Source organism: Triturus cristatus, chromosome 12 (assembly GCF_964204655.1).
Source record: "Triturus cristatus chromosome 12, aTriCri1.1, whole genome shotgun sequence".
In the NCBI taxonomy this organism is placed as follows: Eukaryota; Metazoa; Chordata; class Amphibia; order Caudata; family Salamandridae; genus Triturus; species Triturus cristatus.
In genome coordinates this window covers 721,496,117-721,515,170 of record NC_140595.1, presented here as the reverse complement: position 1 = coordinate 721,515,170, position 19,054 = coordinate 721,496,117, and the positions used below count along the sequence as shown (strand labels likewise).

Sequence of the window (19,054 nt, the reverse complement as noted above, 5' to 3'; positions counted from 1 at the left end):
TGAACGTGAGGCATGTGCTGTGGTCTGGGCATTGAAGAAGCTGAGACCATATCTGTTTGGGACTCACTTCCGGGTTCAGACAGACCACAGGCCCCTCAGATGGTTGATGCAGATGAGGAGGGAGAATCCAAAGTTGTTGAGGTGGTCCGTTTCTCTACAGGGTATGGACTTTACGGTGGAACACCGCCCTGGTACAGAACACGCCAACGCTGACGGTCTGTCCAGATTTTTCCGCCTCAGTGATGAGAACTCCCAGGGGGTGGGTAGTTCTCCCCACATTTCAGCTGGAGGGGAGGCGTGTTAGACCTGGCACCATTGCGTAGGTCTCCCTTCCATTTTTGTTGTTTTTGTCTCCTTCATGGTTGCTGGCGTTAGATGTTCTGGGCGCTGTGCCGCTGCCATTCAGTGACACAGCACGAATGCTCCTTATTATATTATTATTATTATTATTATTATTATATATATACAAATATTAAAGTGCATCTGGTAGTAGTGATTGTCCTTATATTCTGCGTGTGCAACTGCCACTTTCGGAAAGTCGGAATCTTTTTGTCTAAGTCTTTCTGTGTGTTTCACTGGTATGTGTATTGGTCGTCTGGTTTAGAGGGCCAGGGCAGGCTGGGGCTTACCTGGGTCGAATGGAGCAATCTGCCGTTGAAGTATGGGGAGGGGGGACCCCTTTGATCCGAGCAGGGCTGTGCCTGGCAAGGTGAATGATGGCTCCACCTCCCGCTGAGTGTCTGATGGTAGGCCCCCTCTCCCCGAAAGAGAGGATGCAGCCTCGTAAATAAAGTGACCCAAGTCGACACCAAACTGGTTCTGGCCGGGTCGAGTGATTTGTGACTTTCTCAAAGAACAAAGACTTTTGGGGTATAAAGATCTGAGCTGAAACCTCTTCGTGGTGTGTAACTTCGGGATGCGAAGACGAACCTCTGGCCGTGGAAACGAGAGGGAAAGGACTTTGAAACTACTTTGAAACTTTCATCCATCCACTGAAGCAACTACCCAAGGGCTTGAATTGAGCTTGCCTCCTGTCGAAGTCTCAGGGACATTATTAGCAGCCCGGATTCCTATTGAGAGAAATCCTACTCACAGGTGAGGCCTCTGTCGAGAAATCCAAGGCCTCTGGATCTACTGTGGGGAAAGCCGTTTTCGCTTGTCTACGGAAACTATTGCTATCGCTATTGTAGGCCGCAGCAGCTGAGAAGCTGTGCCGCTGAGTGCCCGCACTTGCCTTGTCTACTGAAACTATTTCTATCACCATTGTGGGCCGCTGCAGCTGAGAAGCTGTGCCGCTGAGTGCCCGCACTTGCCTTGTCTACGGACACTATTGCTATCACCATTGTGGGCCGCTGCAGCTGAGAAGCTGTGCCGCTGAGTGCCCACACTTGCCTTGTCTGCGGAAACTATTGCTATCACCATTGTGGGCCGCTGCAGCTGAAGAGCTGTGCCGCTGAGTGCCCGCATTTGCCTTGTCTACGGAAGCTATTGCTATCGCCATTGTGGGCCGCTGCAGCCGAGGAGCTGTGCCACTGAGTGCCCGCGTTGGCTTTGCTACGAGAGTCCTTGCTATCACTGTTTTGGGCCGCCGCCATCGAGAACTTGTGCCGCTGAGTGCCCATCCTTATTTTGCCACAAGAATCATCGCTATCGTGGGCCGCTGCAGCTGAAGAGCTGCGCCTCTGAGTGCCTATGCTAGCCCCACATTCGGGAACCTTGTCAAATTCCGCGTGCGCCGCTGGTTGCCGCTTTTATGCCCGTCCCAGGATTATCGGGAGTGCACGCTGTGGATCGCCACTGCCCAGGAACTGTGGCCTCTGGGGGGCCGCCTGCCAACCGGCACCTTTGAGGAGCTGTGCCCTGGGCCCCTTTACATCCTACGTATCTTGTACATTGTGCATCACCGGGTCGCATAGACCCCGGCCCCGGGCTAAGTTCGTTCCACTCGCACGCACAAGTGCTTTCATTGCTCTTGAGACCAATCTGTAATTACGTGCAGTGTGGTTCTCTGAGCATTTCTCAGTTTTGTGTTTCATCTATATAAAGATAACTATTTTTTTATAACTGCTTGTGGTGTCTATTTTGTAGCGTCTTTCCTGCGTTATTGTGTATGGTCCTAAATGCTTCACACACTGCCTCTGAGATAGGCCTGTCTGCTCCTGCTACGTTACCACAGGGTTGAGCAGGGGTTATCAAAGGGTGTAGCCTCCTTACTCTGACTTAGGAAGAAGGGTCACTATTCGACATCGGCGTCAGCCACTGCCGACTAGAGACCCCCATTTCTAACCGGTGGTTTACCCTCTGAAGCCAAGTTTCCTGGAGACAGATATCACCCTTCTCTTCAAGCATGTTTTCCATGGAGTCTGAGTGTGTCAAGGAATTTAACCCAAGAACATTTCAAATGAATATCGAGAGGGTCTCTTGGGGGATCTTATCCTAATATAGATCACTTAGTTTACTAAACTCCTCCCATGCTTCACCCTTTGAATTTATGAATTCAGATCTATTTGTAACACTCACTTTAAGGGTCATTTGTAGATTATCTTTGTCCTGTGCACCTGAGCTGTATGGAAGATTTCTACATGGTTCTTCTGCAGTGGAAAACATTGCTTGTCTTGACCCAAGCACTGTGTGAACATTTTAAAAGGGGCTTGTGTGCTGGCGTCAGAATGCCGAAATTGGTACTTTTCGGGTTCCCTTAGGTAGATAATTCTTTTTCGGCTACTAAAATGACTATCTTAATCACCTGGGAGAACAGCGTGGCTTTGTTATTTCATTAGACGATTGTCCCTCAATAAAGCCCTCTTGCTTAAGGTCACTTGATTCAATATCCTTTAGGGCAGGACAAAGGTTAAATATCCCCAGCAAAGTTGATCTGTTTATGGGTCTGGCCTTCTTCCCTTTCTTCCATCCTTTTGGCTTGTCAAAATATAATACTAATTGGTCCCCTTGCGTTTAAGAGCCCCCTGGGAGTTTAACCATCTTCCTTGAAAAATGTATTTTATGTGTAACCATATCTTCTTGAATGTTGTTTTGTTAATCCTGTTTCACTGCCTGCATTCTGTACTCATGCAACATTGGGTGGGAACTGCGAGGGGCCAACATTAGTAGACGACTTCTATTGCCTCTTCAGTTCTTCCTACCAATTGTTCAGGAACCATATATATTATTGGGAGGATCAAGGGAATTTCACGCCTTTTGAGGTTTCCCAGGATTTACATTTTTTTGCAGTAAATACATTCCCCTTTAACTGCAAAAGGGTTTTGGAGCTCTTTATAACTCTCTCTTGTCCCCTTTCCCCCAATATGCTAAATGTATTCTTTAATATTTTAGGGCTAATTCTTTAAACTTGTCTTTCTGTTTACTCTATAGTTCAGAGTATGTTTTTTAAAATAAATTACACAATTTCCTCTTTTTTGAGTAGCATTGGGATCTTGCGAATACAAATATCAGAAACTACTTCCATCTCTTTATGCTCATCCACACGACTTGTTCCTCCTTTCTACTATCCTTAGAAACCTCCATTGGATGAAGGAAAGAGGGCATACATGTATTAATTGCCTTAAAATTATCTAAAATGATTTTTGAGAACCATGTGTGTTTTTTGACTTATCATTATTCAACCGCAGATTCAAAAATGACATGTACATTTTTCTGCATAAATAATAACACATCCAAAATGGAGGCTCTGGGAACAGTTGAAGTGTCAATGTGTGACTTGAGAAGCTGGCAAGATTGGCTTGATACAGGATTGCCTTCAGAATTAACATTATCAGTAAACTTACTATTCCAAGCTACCAACCTATCGGTTTAACACTGACCTTCAAGAGACTTGGGGGCATATTATCAAGGGCCATATCGCCACTTTTGCGGCACTTTTTTCCGAAAAAGCAGCGATATTTCCATCGCCCTATTATCAAGCCTGCACTAACATGCGTTAGCGCAAGCTTTCACGCGTTAGCTGTCGCTTTCACTAGCACCTTGCATGTCAGCGATATTTATCGCTAATGACATGGAAGGTAGGCGTTCCTAACCAAAATAACACATAAAACAGTCGCTAACAGCACTTCGCTTTATTACCAATGTTGTCCCGCGATGACAGAATTCGCACTAAACCACAATGAATGCAGGTTTTTAACCCCTGATTAAAACCTGACTTAGCCAACTTGTCAATGGCAGGTGGATTGTCAGGATAAGTCCACTATGGCTTATTAGCAATTATTTCTCTATTGCTGCTTTTTTATCGCGGGATTTTCAGCGGCATATTATCAACATGCCGCAATTATTATCGCTAAGTGCGCTTAGCGCAATTTGAAATATCGCCGCTATCACTGGATTTTTTATCGCTTTGGAGTTAGGCGTTGATGATAACGCGCTAACTCGGCGATGTAATCCAGCGATAGCTGGCGATATTTCAAATTGCGCTAAGCGCACTTAGCGATAATAATTGCGGCATGTTGATAATATGCCCCTTGGATCCTCCAGACCCTGCAGACTCCACTGTGGAGGGGCATTCTAAAACAGGTGCTTGGGGAAGAAGGAAGACAAGGCGCTAAATTGCCTACAGGTAAAATATTGATTAGATCCCAAAGTATTGGACTTGCTTCCAATTGTTAATGGCAAACTGCCCAATGACTTGAGTCTAGATTTTTTCCCAAAATGGTTCCACACGAAATGTCTTATGGATGAGATCAACCGGGCAATGTTTTATACTAACGGGGAGAGCTGAATATCCGATGAGGATTTCCAGGCCTCTCACAGAAAGGGGTGTTCTTGCAGCTTTCACCTGGTTAGTCATTTTTGGGGGGACTTGGAATTCTGGCTGCCCTGGCACTACTCTTTTCAGCTGAGTGAAGCATTTCCCTATGTAGTTTTCTCTGTTCCTCACAACGCACACAAGTTCAGTGGCTCAACTCACCATTTTATGATTGTTGGTGGCTGCCTTTTCTCTCTAGTGAAATTCCTCGAAGACTACTTCCTCCTGAGCAACCAGACAATATGCTGCAAACGCAAGTCCAGAGCAAAATGCCGGGCTCCAGTATCCTTAGTGTCCATAATAGTCACCCACTCGTCTACCCATCTTCTCCCCCACCCATCCATCCTTTCATCCACCTTTCTATGTATCCTTTCACTCACATCCATCTATTCTTTCATCTACCCATCCTTTCACTCACTTATTTAGTCATCCTTTCACCATCCCATCCTTTTACCCACTCGCCCGTTAATCATTTTAACCCGCCCATCCATCCATACATTCTTTCTCCCACCCTACCATCCTTTCAACCACCAAGAATTCAGTCACTCATCAGTCCATCCTTTTACCCCCATTCTTTCAACAACGCACCCATCCACTCATCTTTCTTTCCCTGTTATATCACCCCATATTTTTGTTCTTTTTAGTGTGTATGTTGAGCTTGTATATTAAGTTGAAGTCAGAGGAGCCCATAAAGAACCCCATCCTTGTGGTAGCAGTTAAAGAAGGAGCGAGGGATGGGGGTCCTTCATGATGCCCCTGGAGTCAAATTTGTAGCTTTTGAATAAAGACTTGTTTATCTGTTGTGTTTCCTTTGATTCATTCCTGATCCCTTTCCAAATTCCTTGCCCACCTCCTGGTACAGTACCTACATAGTATCAGGTGTAAACAGTGGAATTGCAGGCGTTGGTGGTATAGTGGTGAGCATAGCTGCCTTCCAAGCAGTTGACCCGGGTTCGATTCCCGGCCAACGCAATCTTGAGTTTTGTTTTTAAATATACCATTTTTTTCATTTAAAACTTTGCTAGCAAATGTGCAAGCGGATTTCTTTAATTTAGAATATAATTTGCCGTTACGCATGCAAATTTGTGTTCAAGCTTTGCTTTTAAACATACAAAGTGATGTGTACTATCAATGCGAGGTATCAGCTGTAAGAGACAAGGGCCGTTTTGTAGACAGCGGGTTTCTTTCGGCTAAAATGAAGCAAGTTTTGAGCGTGGCTTTCCATCTGTCCGTCTTCTTTTGCTAAGGTACCCTTTCTCGACGCTTTGATGTCCATGGCCGGCTGTGTCTGTGTTTACCCGGTGGATGCTCAATCCATATTTTAGTGGTGCTCGTGAGGTTTAAAAAAAATCAGACTAGCGTGTATGTAATAACTCATTATATAGAGCCCAATGTTCCCTAAGCATGGAATACTGAAATGCGGAACGTGTACATGGTGCTGGGATGTCTCCCTAGAGGGCTACATAAGCAGGAGCTGCGAATACTGCTGATGTGTGTTGAAGATATTGGGGCAGATTTACAAGCCCCTTGCGCCACTTTTGCATTCCCATGTTAAAAGTGACGCAAAAGTGGCGCAAGGGGCTCATAAATCTGCCCCTCTGTGTGCAGCGGCTGGAAAGATTTGGGCTGAGGGGACACCTTGCAGAGATGCAAAACGATCCCTTTAGGTGAGCCACCACCAAGGAACCTGTTTTTCCCAACAACAAAAAATGCATACTGGAAATTGTAGTTTCCCTTATATAATTTTATATGTGTTAAAAAACTAATTTCTCAAATGCATAATGGATAAAAAGCCGAGGCTGACTAAAGGTACCACGCAGGTAAAAAGCCGTTTGCCTCACTGTGTTATGTGGCAGCTTAGTCTTGCACAATGTGTACAATAATATTAGCCCAATTAAGTTCAGAAGACATATCAAAACAGAATCACATCGGTTGCTTCGCTACATGTATTGTGTTTCACACACATAGTGAAATATGAAGCATTGGTGGTTCAGTGGTAGAATTCTCGCCTGCCACGCGGGAGGCCCGGGTTCGATTCCCGGCCAATGCAACATCGCATTTTTGGGATTTTTTTTGTAAAATTAACTATTTAATTATTTTTTTATATAAACCTAAAGACACGTTTATGGGAACAGAGCGCTCTGCATTAATTCTTTTTTATGTCTAACCTAGAACAGCTCACTTAAATCATTCATTGGAAGCAGCAGCAGGGTCTCCCGCCAGCGCCCCTGGTGTTTCATGTGGAAATGTTCAACCCATCATGCCACGTCTGTAACTCAGTGCTACAAACCTATGGTGGACCCGTTTACAAAGATGTGTTCCTGTTTATGATGGACTTGATATATGAATAATTCAGAGGTCGAAGTTCATTTAAAAAAAAAACGTATGGAAGAAACTGTGATGCTGTGCTCAATGGAAGCAGGGTGAGTAAACGTAGGGTGTGGTCAAAGGCATGGCTAAAAAAACAAAATATTCTGTATACTGTTTAGTCTTTCATCTTCAGGTAACTACTTCCGAAATAACACACAGTTTAAATGGAAAACTAATGTAAGGTAGGGTAATTGGTAGGAAATGCGCTATTGTGGATTATGAAACCTAAATTAGTTAATGAACTGCACCAGAGAGCGATCCCCAGAATGGAAACCTGGTTGGTGCTGTGGTGAACAGTGACTTGTGTAGATTTAGCACTACAAGGTCCTAGTCTGGGACATAAAGTGCTTTATACATGTAACTCATTATTTTAAACTTGTATTACGCAGAGCATAATATAGGTTGCTAAAAATGTGGGAAAAAGATAGAGCTAATAAAGTGGTTCCAAAATATAAATATTAGTAATACCGGGACTATATGCAGTGCAGTTTTTTTTATAACTGTCTTTTAAAAGCGCACATGTCACAGCTAGGCTGGTAGCTCCCTCACAATACCTCTCCAAAAACATAAATGTGTGTCATCAAGAAGCAGCTTTTTTTTAATACTGTCTTAAAAGCACACGGTTCATAATTTCGCTGGCAGCTCCCTTAAAATACCTATCAAAAAGAATAAATCTGAGGATTCAAGTGATTCCATCAATTAAAGTCAATACCGGCTTCCACTCACCCTTTACATTTGCAGATTGACTAGTTGCGCACATTTATATTTCTTTCAGGCAGCAGGCACCCTAGCAAGAGGGCTTGTTTAGCTGTCTGCTGCTCCCTCTGTTTCGCAGCACAGGAGACCCCCTGCGTTACCCTTCAGCTGAAGCATTAAAACATAAAAGAGGGTGGCTAAGCCAACTGTCTGCACATCAAATAAAAGTATCAAACTGTTTACAGAACAAGAATCAGTTTGTTGTTGTAACTTGTATCACAGCTAATGATCAGGAAAGAACATGACAGTCCAATTGTGGTGCTCAGGTGGTGACAACACCCAGCAACCCTACACACTGATAATCCGTACTGTGTGAACAGTAGGAATAAAACTTCAAAATAACACTGCAGCACTCACCAGTTGTTAAAAAAAAATCCCCACAGTCCTGGTGGGAATTTTACGCGGATGCAAGACGACATGTTGACGCATGGGCTTATCATGATCCGGATGTATTTTTTGAACGCATTGTGATTTTAGGAGCGTGTCACTTTTGTCCGCTCCTCGTGCGGCTTGGGGTCTTGATTGGGACCCCCTGACAGATTCAGACTTTTGGCGTTTTTCCTGTGGACTATTTCAGTTATACATTTTCCAACTTGGTTTTTGACTTCGGTGCAAGACAACTTCATTGTTCTTAATTAATTGTTTGGACTCCGCTTAGAAATCTTTCTAGCCTTGAAGAAGTCCTGTTGGAAAAAACATGTGTTGGCTGTCTCAAAATATAATCCAACTGTCTACGTAACGATGTACATGGAATAAGAAATGGAGACACTTTTTTTAATCAACAAAGAAGTGCTTGAACTTTGCTCTTATCAAGGGTTTTTTTTTTTTTTTAAGACTAGTGTGTGCTTTGGTGTTATTTTGAACTTTAGCTGAAGCAGTTCAACTTTCTGAATTAACCATCCCCGGGCGGTCGTCTTTTCACAAAAAGTAGGGAACTGTTTTTCTAAAATTAAAAAAGGATGGACACGTCGTGTCCCTCAGATCCCTCCCACTTCGACCCCTGGAATAATTACAGTAAAACAGTCATTAATACAGCAAACAAGAAAGCATTAAGGACAATTGCTTTTTGGGAATTTAATAAGTTATTATTACAGCTTCCTAAATCAATGAAGCCACATTATTAACAATAGAATAGAAGATAGGGTTAAAATCTGATAGGACTGAAATATATGTTCTTTAGGTCGCATGCAAACATTTTCGAGAGCACAAAAGCCTCTGAGTTTTTTTTATTATCATGATATGCAAATAATGGGTAATGCTGTTGAGCTATCTGACATAGAATACAAGCCTGCAACAAGCTGGCTGCATTCAATGCAATGAATAAGACAAGTTAACCCTTCACGTTGTTCTATCTTTCAAACCTACTACCTGAGACCTATTAACAGTATTATAGATCAGGTGACTCAACACATTAAACTATCTTAAAACATAGGGGCATATTTACAAGGGCTTTATCTCCGCTTTCTTGGCTTACAAAGTCAAAAAAAGCGGAGATAAAACCAGCGCCCCATTTACAAGAGGGTGCTAACATGCATAATCGCATGTTAGCACCCTTTTTCCCAACACCTGGTGGGTCATAGGCAAATTTTCATTGACTCTGCTCCTCGGGCCACACTTATCATGAGGGCAGTGTTTGCTCATTAGGCCACAGGACTTAAACTGCTCCTCACAGGTGTGCTCCAAGCTGAAACTGGCCCAGTTTATCCAGACACAGGCCCTCTCATTGCTGTGTCATAGCGCGACAACAACTTCTATACATCTATATATTCTAGACACAAGTAAGAAATTGGCTTCTGGTCACATACACACAATATAATACTATACCGCACGCAGTCTTCCTATAAGAACAACGCGATGCCCTCGCAGTCTCTGTGGCGCAATCGGTTAGCGCGTTCGGCTGTTAACCGAAAGGTTGGTGGTTCGAGCCCACCCAGGGACGCATTCTTCTTGTTTTTTAGGTGTACCTCAGCTTTAGATACGAACATGTTTTCTTCACATTTCCAAAGTATATTTAAAACTACCCTTATACTGACATCAAAGATGAGTACGAATGTAAACATTCACGTGATCCACTGGAATTTGCGTGAGGAGCAAATTGTCCATATAATATTGCTGCTGGGTGACAGCTCCTGGTTGCATTAGGAGACATATAGTGACAGTATGAGCAGTAACCTCCAAACTTAAATTATACATGTGTTTGTCTGTTTCCAGGCTGGTCTCTATTCTGTGCACTTCACCTGCCGCAGCAGGGCATGGGCTTTCAAGACATTGTTTATTGGGTGTAGCACAGCGACATCTCGAGGCCATTTATGGAATTGCCACCGGCTAGAAAGATAGCTAATTAAATGCAAAAATAGAAAGAACTGTAAAGGAAAGATTTACAAGTGAAAAATGAGTTTAAAAATAGACTAATAAAGCCTCAGTAGACAAGGAATTGAGGCCAGAGTGAAAAGGAGAAGATTAATTTGGTCTGCAGAGTATGCGAAAGGTTAAGATGTCCGTGGAAGGGATTGGACTGGTTGAATACACTGAACCCTCTTCCCCAATTACTTTGTGACACTGAAGGTAAAGGCGGATTTAAATGAGGGGTGCATTGGTCTTCATGAGCTGCAGTGCAAGACGTGAAAGGGCGACTGTCCGATGCAAGTCCAGGTAATGCTCAGTGCGTGACTCAAGACCGCGCCTGAACGCCAGAGCTGACCGGTGGCCCTCCCTATGCATGACCCCATCATAATACTCTTCTTTCTTTTTAAGCAGCTAAGAACACATTTCGTCCTGGGAAATGTTGTTTCTCTCTGATAAGTGTAACATAGGCCCTAAAACACCTGTATGTAAAATGATATTGGTGTTTGTACCACTTTAAAGGGGCGTGTCGAGTTAGGCAGATACGGCGGGAAAATCGTTCTATTTTCTTTGCAGCGACATGGAAAGTGAGTGGTCAGCTGTTAGCATTATTTTAAAAAGAATATTCTTCACATGTATGTGATTGCAAAAGAACGCCGACGAGAGTGGGATTCGAACCCACGCGTGCACAGCACAATGGATTAGCAGTCCATCGCCTTAACCACTCGGCCACCTCGTCCTGAATGACGGGGATAATTATTAGACTTTTATTTGTGTATGCTCCACAGGGAACAGAGTGTTCTATGTAACTATTTAGTGAAAAGTGGTAGAGGTACAAAATGGAGCACGGTGATTTGACAGACGGAAAAATCCCTGCAGTGAGGGGCGCAGCGCCCCCCTTGTCTACCTGGACAATATTGGTGATTCGTGGCAGCTCACCTGCTGGAAATGAAACCAGTCCGAGTGTGTTATTCGGGTAATTTAAGTGTGGGTAAGATTGCCGATCCTCTAGAAGAACATTACGCCACTGAGCCCAGGTGAGGTAGGTAACTGACAACACGAGGCACGGATGTCACTGACTCTTGGAAGTCAGTGGCGGATGTACCACTGGTCTGTCCCTCAGGCAGTGATGACACCGAGATGAAGTGGTCTAACTGATTTTAGCACTGAGCTGTTAACACTGAGATGCAGTCAGGTCACTGCCAGTGGAAGACACTCATGTCACTAAACCTATCGACAAGCGGCCGCGTTGCAGTGTAATAAAAAAATATATTTTTGCGAATCTGTCCCTGAGAGGAAGTGATGTCCCTGAGATCCAATGTTCTCATTGGCCCTGTGACCTAAAAGCCAGTGTGTGGCCTGCCATTGAGAGGCACTTATGCAAATAACCCAGTCGCCCAGAGCCACCGATCACACACGCCCTCTGGCTGACAGGCAACCGTGACACAGATCTTGTAGCTAAAAGACAGCAACGTTGCTCACCCTCTCGGAGTCACTTACAGAAATTAACCAGATTGTACATAAGCGTAAACAAACTCATAACCCGGAATAACTTTTGCACAGCACATCTTGTGAACATCTGTACACATCAAACAATCAGTAGCCCATATGTCGGCTCGTTGGTCTAGGGGTATGATTCTCGCTTCGGGTGCGAGAGGTCCCGGGTTCAAATCCCGGACGAGCCCCATTTTATTTACCCTCTTCTTTTTTATTAATTTTATATTGATTTCAACCCTTTCCGATCACATTTGTAAACATTCCTCACTCCTACTCTGCATAAAAACGCGTTTTACATTCCACAGTGAAGTTCATTATCTTATGAATTACGCAGTTATAAATAAGACCGCGGGCTAACTATATGCTTTACGTGAGTTGTAAACTTATGTTATGGAACATATTTCCTTTTTTGTCTATTAGCCGTCATTTATTAGTCTAATTACTGGGCACTGACAGTAATAAACGCTTCCTACCTATGCGGTAAACTGTTTTGTGACTTTAAACACAAACACTTCTTTCTTTAGTTCAAAGCGCTGAAAACATTAACTTTGTCCACAATATGGATTCTTTTGTATTACCCGAAAGGAGAGGCATCCACGGGTTTGTGCACTTAATGACAATAGGCCATCGTCTTTGAGAATAAAACTTTTCAGCATAACATGCATTTAATCAATGCAGAGCAACCAACTTGAATGTCAGAGCTGTGTAAAGAGTGACTGATCATTTCTGAAAGAGACAGAGTGAAGCACTTCTGTAAAAGCAAGTTAAAAACAAGCATTGGCATAGCCAATAGGTCTCGCCTTTGGGACCTTATAAGTGTTTAGCCATGCAACAGTTGTATAACTAAGGGGCATATTATCAAGAAACTGCGCTAAGATTTTCGCCGCTTTAGCGGCAGAAAACTGCCGCTAAAGCGGAGATAATGGGCTTGATAATATGCCCTGGAGAATTCCCATAGAAGCCCATGTTCAGGTGTCAACATGGGCTTCTATTGGAATTCTCTGCGGCATATTATCAAGCCCATTATCGCCGCTTTAGCGGCAGTTTTCTGCTGCTAAAGCGGCGATAATTTTAACGCCGTGCTTGATAATATGCCCCTAAATACTTATAAGGTCCCAAAAGCGAGACCTATTGGCTATGCCTTCGAGGCCGTGCGGCCGCGAAAGTGAAAGTAATCGCTGTCAAGCGCGGTGCGCACATGCACTGTAGCTCTAGGCTGGCCTGGTAGCACTTTTTGGAGCCCTCTCAAAAAGTCTCGCCAGACCAGCACATGCGCTGGGTCAGGCGAGACCTAGAAACTACCCAAAGCAGTCAGACTGTACTCGCCATAACGCAGAATTTCCTAATTAAGAACGCTTGACTTTGTTGAGGCATGGGGCGAACGTAACAAACAGGTGCTCGTGCTATTTAAGACTAAAAAAAAATATAGGGAGATAATTCATGCGTTATTGGACCTGTTCGAATTCCCCATTCTGGTGCCTCCTTGCGTAGCCTCAATGACAGCGGCTCCAGCGCTAACGTGAACAAAATTGGAGATGGAGGACACCCTTGCCTTGTGCCTCTTCTCACTGGTAGGTTTCTGATAGGTGCCTACCCGTACTTGCTCTCTCTGTAGGAGAAGTGTACAGTAGTTTTACCCATTTTAAATATTTAGAAGGGATACCAAATTTACTAATAGCTGCTAACATGTAACTCCAACTTAGGGTATTGAACACCTGGTGTCAATCCAGGTATTTGCACCCGGCCCCTTTGAGCTCAGTGGGAGCTGCATCCATAACATGATATAGTCGCCATATGTTAAAGGACGTGTTGTGCCCTGGTACAATTCGGCACTGGTCTATGTATATCAGTCGCCGTAATAATGGGAGCAAGCGGCGTGCAAGCAACTTACGTATTTTATATTTCGTATTTAATAATGACAGTGGACCGTATCCTGTGATATCTTTCAGGTCCCTGCCTGGTTTTGGAAGCGAGGTCACTAATGCCTACATCATTTTAGAGGGTAGACTGCCTCTTTGTAAGGCTGTTTGGTATAATTGTTCCAGGTAGGGGATTAGTTGGGCTGAAAGGGTGACATAGAACTCCACTGGAAGCCCATCCAGGCCAGGTGCTTTATTACATGGGAGCTTGGTGATGGCCTCCTTTATCTCTGCTTCAGTGATTGGGGCCACTAATGTTTTTTGGTCTTTCTCCGACAGTTGTGGGTAATTGAGGTTGTTCAAGAAATCATCAATTTCTTGACTTTCTGGTTCTGGGGGAGCATCATATAGGGGACTCGTGGTAAGTAGAGAATGCAGAGTTAACCTCTTTTTGTGTGGTGACTGTAGTCATGTTTGGTGTGGTAATTTCTAGTATGGGGACTGGTGTTGGGGCATTTCATAGGATCTGTGCCAAAAGGGTGCCTGCTCTATCAGCTTCCGTGTGAATTCTCTGGGTGTATGCTTGGTGGTCCATATTGCTGAGGCGCTCTAGCAATTCAGCATAGTCGATGCGCGCTGTTTGGAGTTTCTTTGCTTTTTCACGGTCATTTATGGCCGCTGGTTCTAGAACCACTAGATTATACTCTACCCGTTTCAGTTCATTATGGACTGTTTGCCGTGCTCCCACTACAGCACTGATGGGTGCACCTCTGATGACCGTTTTAAACGCTTCCCATTCAATTAGTCAGGAAGAGGCTGTGTCAGTATTTTCTGTGAAATAATTACTAATTGTTGTGGATAGTGTGTCTCGAAATACCGCATCTTCTAGGGCTCGCAGGTTTAATCTCCATTGGGGGGACCGGTGTGGGGATGCATCCCCAGGTCAGGGTAAGTTCCAGTGGGTTATGGTCTGATAATGTCTTCCCGAGGTTTGTAGTCTGTGTGACTTGTGGCATAAGATTGCTAGAGCAGAATGTGTGGTCTGGGCGTGTGTGCAGTGCATGCGGTGGGGAGTAGTACGAGTATTCTCGGAGGTGTATGTGTTTACTACACCATACATCAGTGAGTTCCCAGGTCTTGGCCCAGGTGCAGAGATCTTTGGCTTGTCGAGCGGCCGCTGTTCCCTGTATTGGGGGGGGGGGGGTGAGCGGCCCAGGTCAGTATCTAATACTCCATTATAGGTCACCCCTAACACCCAAGGGTACCCCATCCAGTCTGCTAGTATCGTATTTAAGTGATCCAGGAATTTGTCTTGTTCGGTATTTGAAGCGTATATACTGCCTAGGACCATATGTTTCCCATCTAGGGTGCCAAGCAGCAGGGCGTATCTGCCATTAATATCAATTTGTTTCTCTAATACTTCAAAGGGGAGGCCAGTTTTTATCTATATTTCAGCCCCTCTTGTAAATACTGAATATGATGTGTTGTATATCTGCCCTCTCCAATTTTTCTGCAGTTTAGTCGCTTCTACATTAGTGAAGTGCGTTTCTTGTACTATTTGCGCCTGTCGCCTACGTCGTTGGGCATAAACCCTGTGTCATTTATGAACCGAGCCCAGCCCCTGAAAATTCCAGGTAGATATGCTGTATAGACCCACGGAATCCATATGTGTATGTATGTTTTTCCAATCCCTCCATGCACAGGGAAAGAGACGGGGACAAGTGTCAACCAATATGATTATTGCATTGTCAGGTGAGCTAAGTACATGAACTATCTTGCAACTCCCCAATACTATGTCTAACAATTGAATTATGTTCGACCAAACTAACATATGCAACGTCAGCCATATTAGCGGTAACCAATGATTTGCATTCGCCTTTGGGGTCATGGTTTGTGACGCGTCGATAAGCATAATTGACGATGTTGTAGTTGTGTAGTAGTGATGGGGAGTGACCCTATAACCGTAAAAAAGCTGTTTCCTAGTTTGTTGTATGTCGGTAGTGAGTGAGCATGTATCACATATAGTAATGGGCACCCGTCTACTTCCATGAGTGAGACCTTCATAACATATCCATGTATTACACTAGTGACAGATCTGTTTTACAAGTTCAAACCTTATATTTTCATGTACTTATTAAGTCTACTGCATTAAGAAGATAGTGACATGCAAGGCGTACATTAACACCCTTTGCCAATGCATACAGCTGCTAGTCCCTTATCATAATAAATTGTTCACCATCTGTGGCGTAATGGAGGGGAACAAAGTAAGACTGTTGTCAGAGTCGGAATGCATTGTCGTGTTCTCTGAGGACTCTTCTGCTGAGGGTGGTTCTGTATCCTTAAACACCACCGCCGCTTGTATTGCCGTTCTTCGCCCTTCCAGTACCTGTTCCAGAGATGGGGCCTTGTCCGTCCTTTTCCGAGGTTTCTTGCTGTGCCGTTGCTTCCCTTTTGGTGTCTTCTGTGAATTTGAAGGAGCGCTTTACTGTGTCCCCTCTTGGCTCCGGTCCGCAAAGACTTCTTCTATCTAGGTGCGTCCTGCTTCAGGGTTTCTGCTCATGGATTTTTTTTAGCTGGGCTGGGAAGAGCAGGGCGCACTTGAGGTTTAGTATTGTAGGTGCTGATTTCCATCTTGGTATGAGGCACCAGCATTGTATAGTCTGGGGAAAGCGAGATCCCTTTATTTTTGTGGTATGGGAGATTGTTCTCTGGCGCTGCGGAGAAGAGTATCTCGATCCTTGTAGTTAAGAACCCTTGCGACTATAGGGCGAGGTGGCGGGCCCAGGATTGGTCTTATTGTCGGTACTCTGTGTGCTCTTTCTACACAGAACATTTCTGTTAGACCCTCAGGGCCCATCACATCAAGTAGCCAACGTTCTATGAACTCAGTTGCGTTTGGGCCTTCGCTGTTAGAGAGATCATCTATCCTGCCCTGATTCCCGTTCTGAAGCCTTTGTCTCCTGATCTTTCCCGGGGGACCCTTCCCAACTCCTTTGCCAGGGGGTTGGTTTTCACACCATTCTAGGTAAAGTTATTTTCGTAAATGCGCAGATGTGCTTTTCTCTCTATCCTCTCCTTTCTGAGCAAAGTCATTGCAAATTGATATATTTGTTTGAATGATTGATTAATTTAATGTTCCTTCCTTTGAGAGACGAAGACCGTACTGTGCTTTAAAATGGTTCACATGAAAATAATTTAGATAAAGCCTTAAAATTTTCCCGAGTCTGTGGTCATTTCATTGCCAAGAAAATTAATTCATGTCATTTCACCATCAACTAGTTCAACTAATGGTCTATTGACCAGAGGAAAGAACTTTTTGATCAGTGAAAGATTGGTTAGGAATGATAGCTAACTAATCTTGGAGAAACAAACAACTCAAACCTTGACTCCAGCGGTTTTACCGGCCTGTGCGTGTACATGTGTGTTTTTTTGGGCCCAGGTGAGAATATGGTGTTGGAGTATCTGTTGCTGGTACAACGCTGGATCAGTGTCACCCATCGTTTTTTTCTTGTACGTTGGGATTTTGAGGCGAGGTGTCACTCTTTATAGCGGTTCTAAAAAACATAGAAGTTCTGAACTAAAATAAATCATGTTCTTTAACTTGTGATCATACCTGTTTCTAATTTTCTGAATGGAATAACTGTGCGGGTGCTGTGAATATGAACACGTTTCATCCCTTTCCCATATAGTCACGCATGCTTTAGCTCTGTATCTGATACCCGGACAATGAAGCATATTTCAGTTTCATTTACTCCCCTTATTATTGGAAGTGTACACATGGTAAAATAAATTGTATGCAGTAATGCTGTCTCTGCTGTGTCCATGTCTGCCTGATCCATTTGCAGCTGAGCATGTATCTTGTTTATTTCATGCACCTGCTAGTTTGTAGTGCTGAAGTATTTGCCTACATGTACATGTTTGCTGTGTATACTGTTTGTTCCATATAAGTGTGAAGTATTATCAAGGCTTTGTCAAATTTTTACTTTTCATTGTTTCATCGGCATGCTTGCTCAATTTATATAGATCCAATACATCCTGTTAACCTTTGATACTCCATATTATCATTTTAATATTATTATGTTGCACCAGTTTGGTAAATTGGGTAATATCGATCTTGGGACTCTTTGTGTTTCCATTTGTAATATAGGTTTTTGAGCCTTGAGAAATACAGCCGAAAAAACATATAGAATCCACTGTTTGCAGCTGTGTGCTCTTTTGAAATTAGTCTATTTCCTTTCTCCGCCCTTCGCCCACAGAGATAACATTAGTTCGATTAAAAGAGCCAAGGAGTATTTTGATTTGTCATTAGACTTTCCTCTATACTTTAATACATATGTTGGATCAGGATTACTGCACATTTGCATTTCACCAGATCTGACCTGACTGAGGAATTTGTTTTGCCCTTTGTTGACTTCTAGATTTCTGCCTAATGTCTGCCATAGAAAAGCATGGCCTGTAGCATATCTCAATAAATAGGGCAAAGTGTACCATGGAAGTGCCTGGGGGTGGGTGAATTCTAGGTGCAATTAGGGCAGCAAGGACTGCATAAAAGGGCTGAGTGTTTCTCACACCCATCGGTACTCAATAAGTAGGAAGGACCCACTTTTTAAAAATAGTCTGCATTGTGGAACCTTAGCAATTATTGCAAATTAAAAAAAAAAAATTATGCACATATTTGGGTTTCAACACGACTTAACCATTTATGGATTAATAACAATCTTTCATTGGGGTAATACATTGAGTTTTTTTATTTGTTATTCGTGCAGGTGTTAGAGCACAGGAAAGATTAAAAATACAAGGTGCATTACGTGTTGCCTGTTTGCATTTTTTATCCCAACACCAATTCACCTCCCGGACAAAACAAACTTAACATCCCTTACGAGACAGTGCTTTCGCAGCATCCAGAACAGGAGGCGACACGAACATATCCGGAGCAAGATCCCTTTTAGATTAAGACATCCTTGTGCACCAATGAGCATTTAAGCAACAAAGCGTGACAAATATGCTTTATTCCCAAATATTATTGTTTAACTATACCGCGCCTTAAACTAACACGGTCCACAGCAACTCAAAACCACCTTCACACCTCAAAGAATCATAGTTCTTCCTCATGAAATGTCATAGTGCCCGCATGTTTCATGTAGTCTCTGTGGCGCAATCGGTTAGCGCGTTCGGCTGTTAACCGAAAGGTTGGTGGTTCAAGCCCACCCAGGGACGGGTACTTTTGCTACATTTCTACCTTTATGGAAATGTATTTCCTTTGTATTTTTAAAATGACATTTAAAAATATCTCTCCATTAAGCAGAGATAAACGAGACAGCAAAAATGCAAGTTATCTACTAATGTACATTGGAAATGACTGAGGAGTAAACTATGTCAAATATTGAACTGGGGTGACTAGTACTGGATGCAAAATCAGTAACCCTGGAAAGGTTAAGTGGTGTGTGAAACCTATGGTGGTCTGTTTCCCATC

General features: G+C 43.5%; 5 non-coding genes across 5 annotated transcripts; all 5 read left to right on the top strand.

Moving 5' to 3' along the window:
• Positions 1 to 5,656: 5,656 nt before the first annotated feature.
• TRNAG-UCC (transfer RNA glycine (anticodon UCC)) lies at positions 5,657 to 5,728 on the top strand. The gene has a single exon. It is a non-coding gene; the product is annotated as a tRNA-Gly (tRNA).
• A 1,007-nt stretch (positions 5,729 to 6,735) lies between these two features.
• Positions 6,736 to 6,806, top strand: TRNAG-GCC (transfer RNA glycine (anticodon GCC)). The gene has a single exon. It is a non-coding gene; the product is annotated as a tRNA-Gly (tRNA).
• Positions 6,807 to 9,747: 2,941 nt separating this feature from the next.
• TRNAN-GUU (transfer RNA asparagine (anticodon GUU)) lies at positions 9,748 to 9,821 on the top strand. The gene has a single exon. It is a non-coding gene; the product is annotated as a tRNA-Asn (tRNA).
• Positions 9,822 to 11,838: 2,017 nt separating this feature from the next.
• On the top strand, positions 11,839 to 11,910 carry TRNAP-CGG (transfer RNA proline (anticodon CGG)). Its single transcript has one exon. It is a non-coding gene; the product is annotated as a tRNA-Pro (tRNA).
• A 6,814-nt stretch (positions 11,911 to 18,724) lies between these two features.
• TRNAN-GUU (transfer RNA asparagine (anticodon GUU)) lies at positions 18,725 to 18,798 on the top strand. Its single transcript has one exon. It is a non-coding gene; the product is annotated as a tRNA-Asn (tRNA).
• The last annotated feature ends 256 nt before the right edge of the window (positions 18,799 to 19,054 follow it).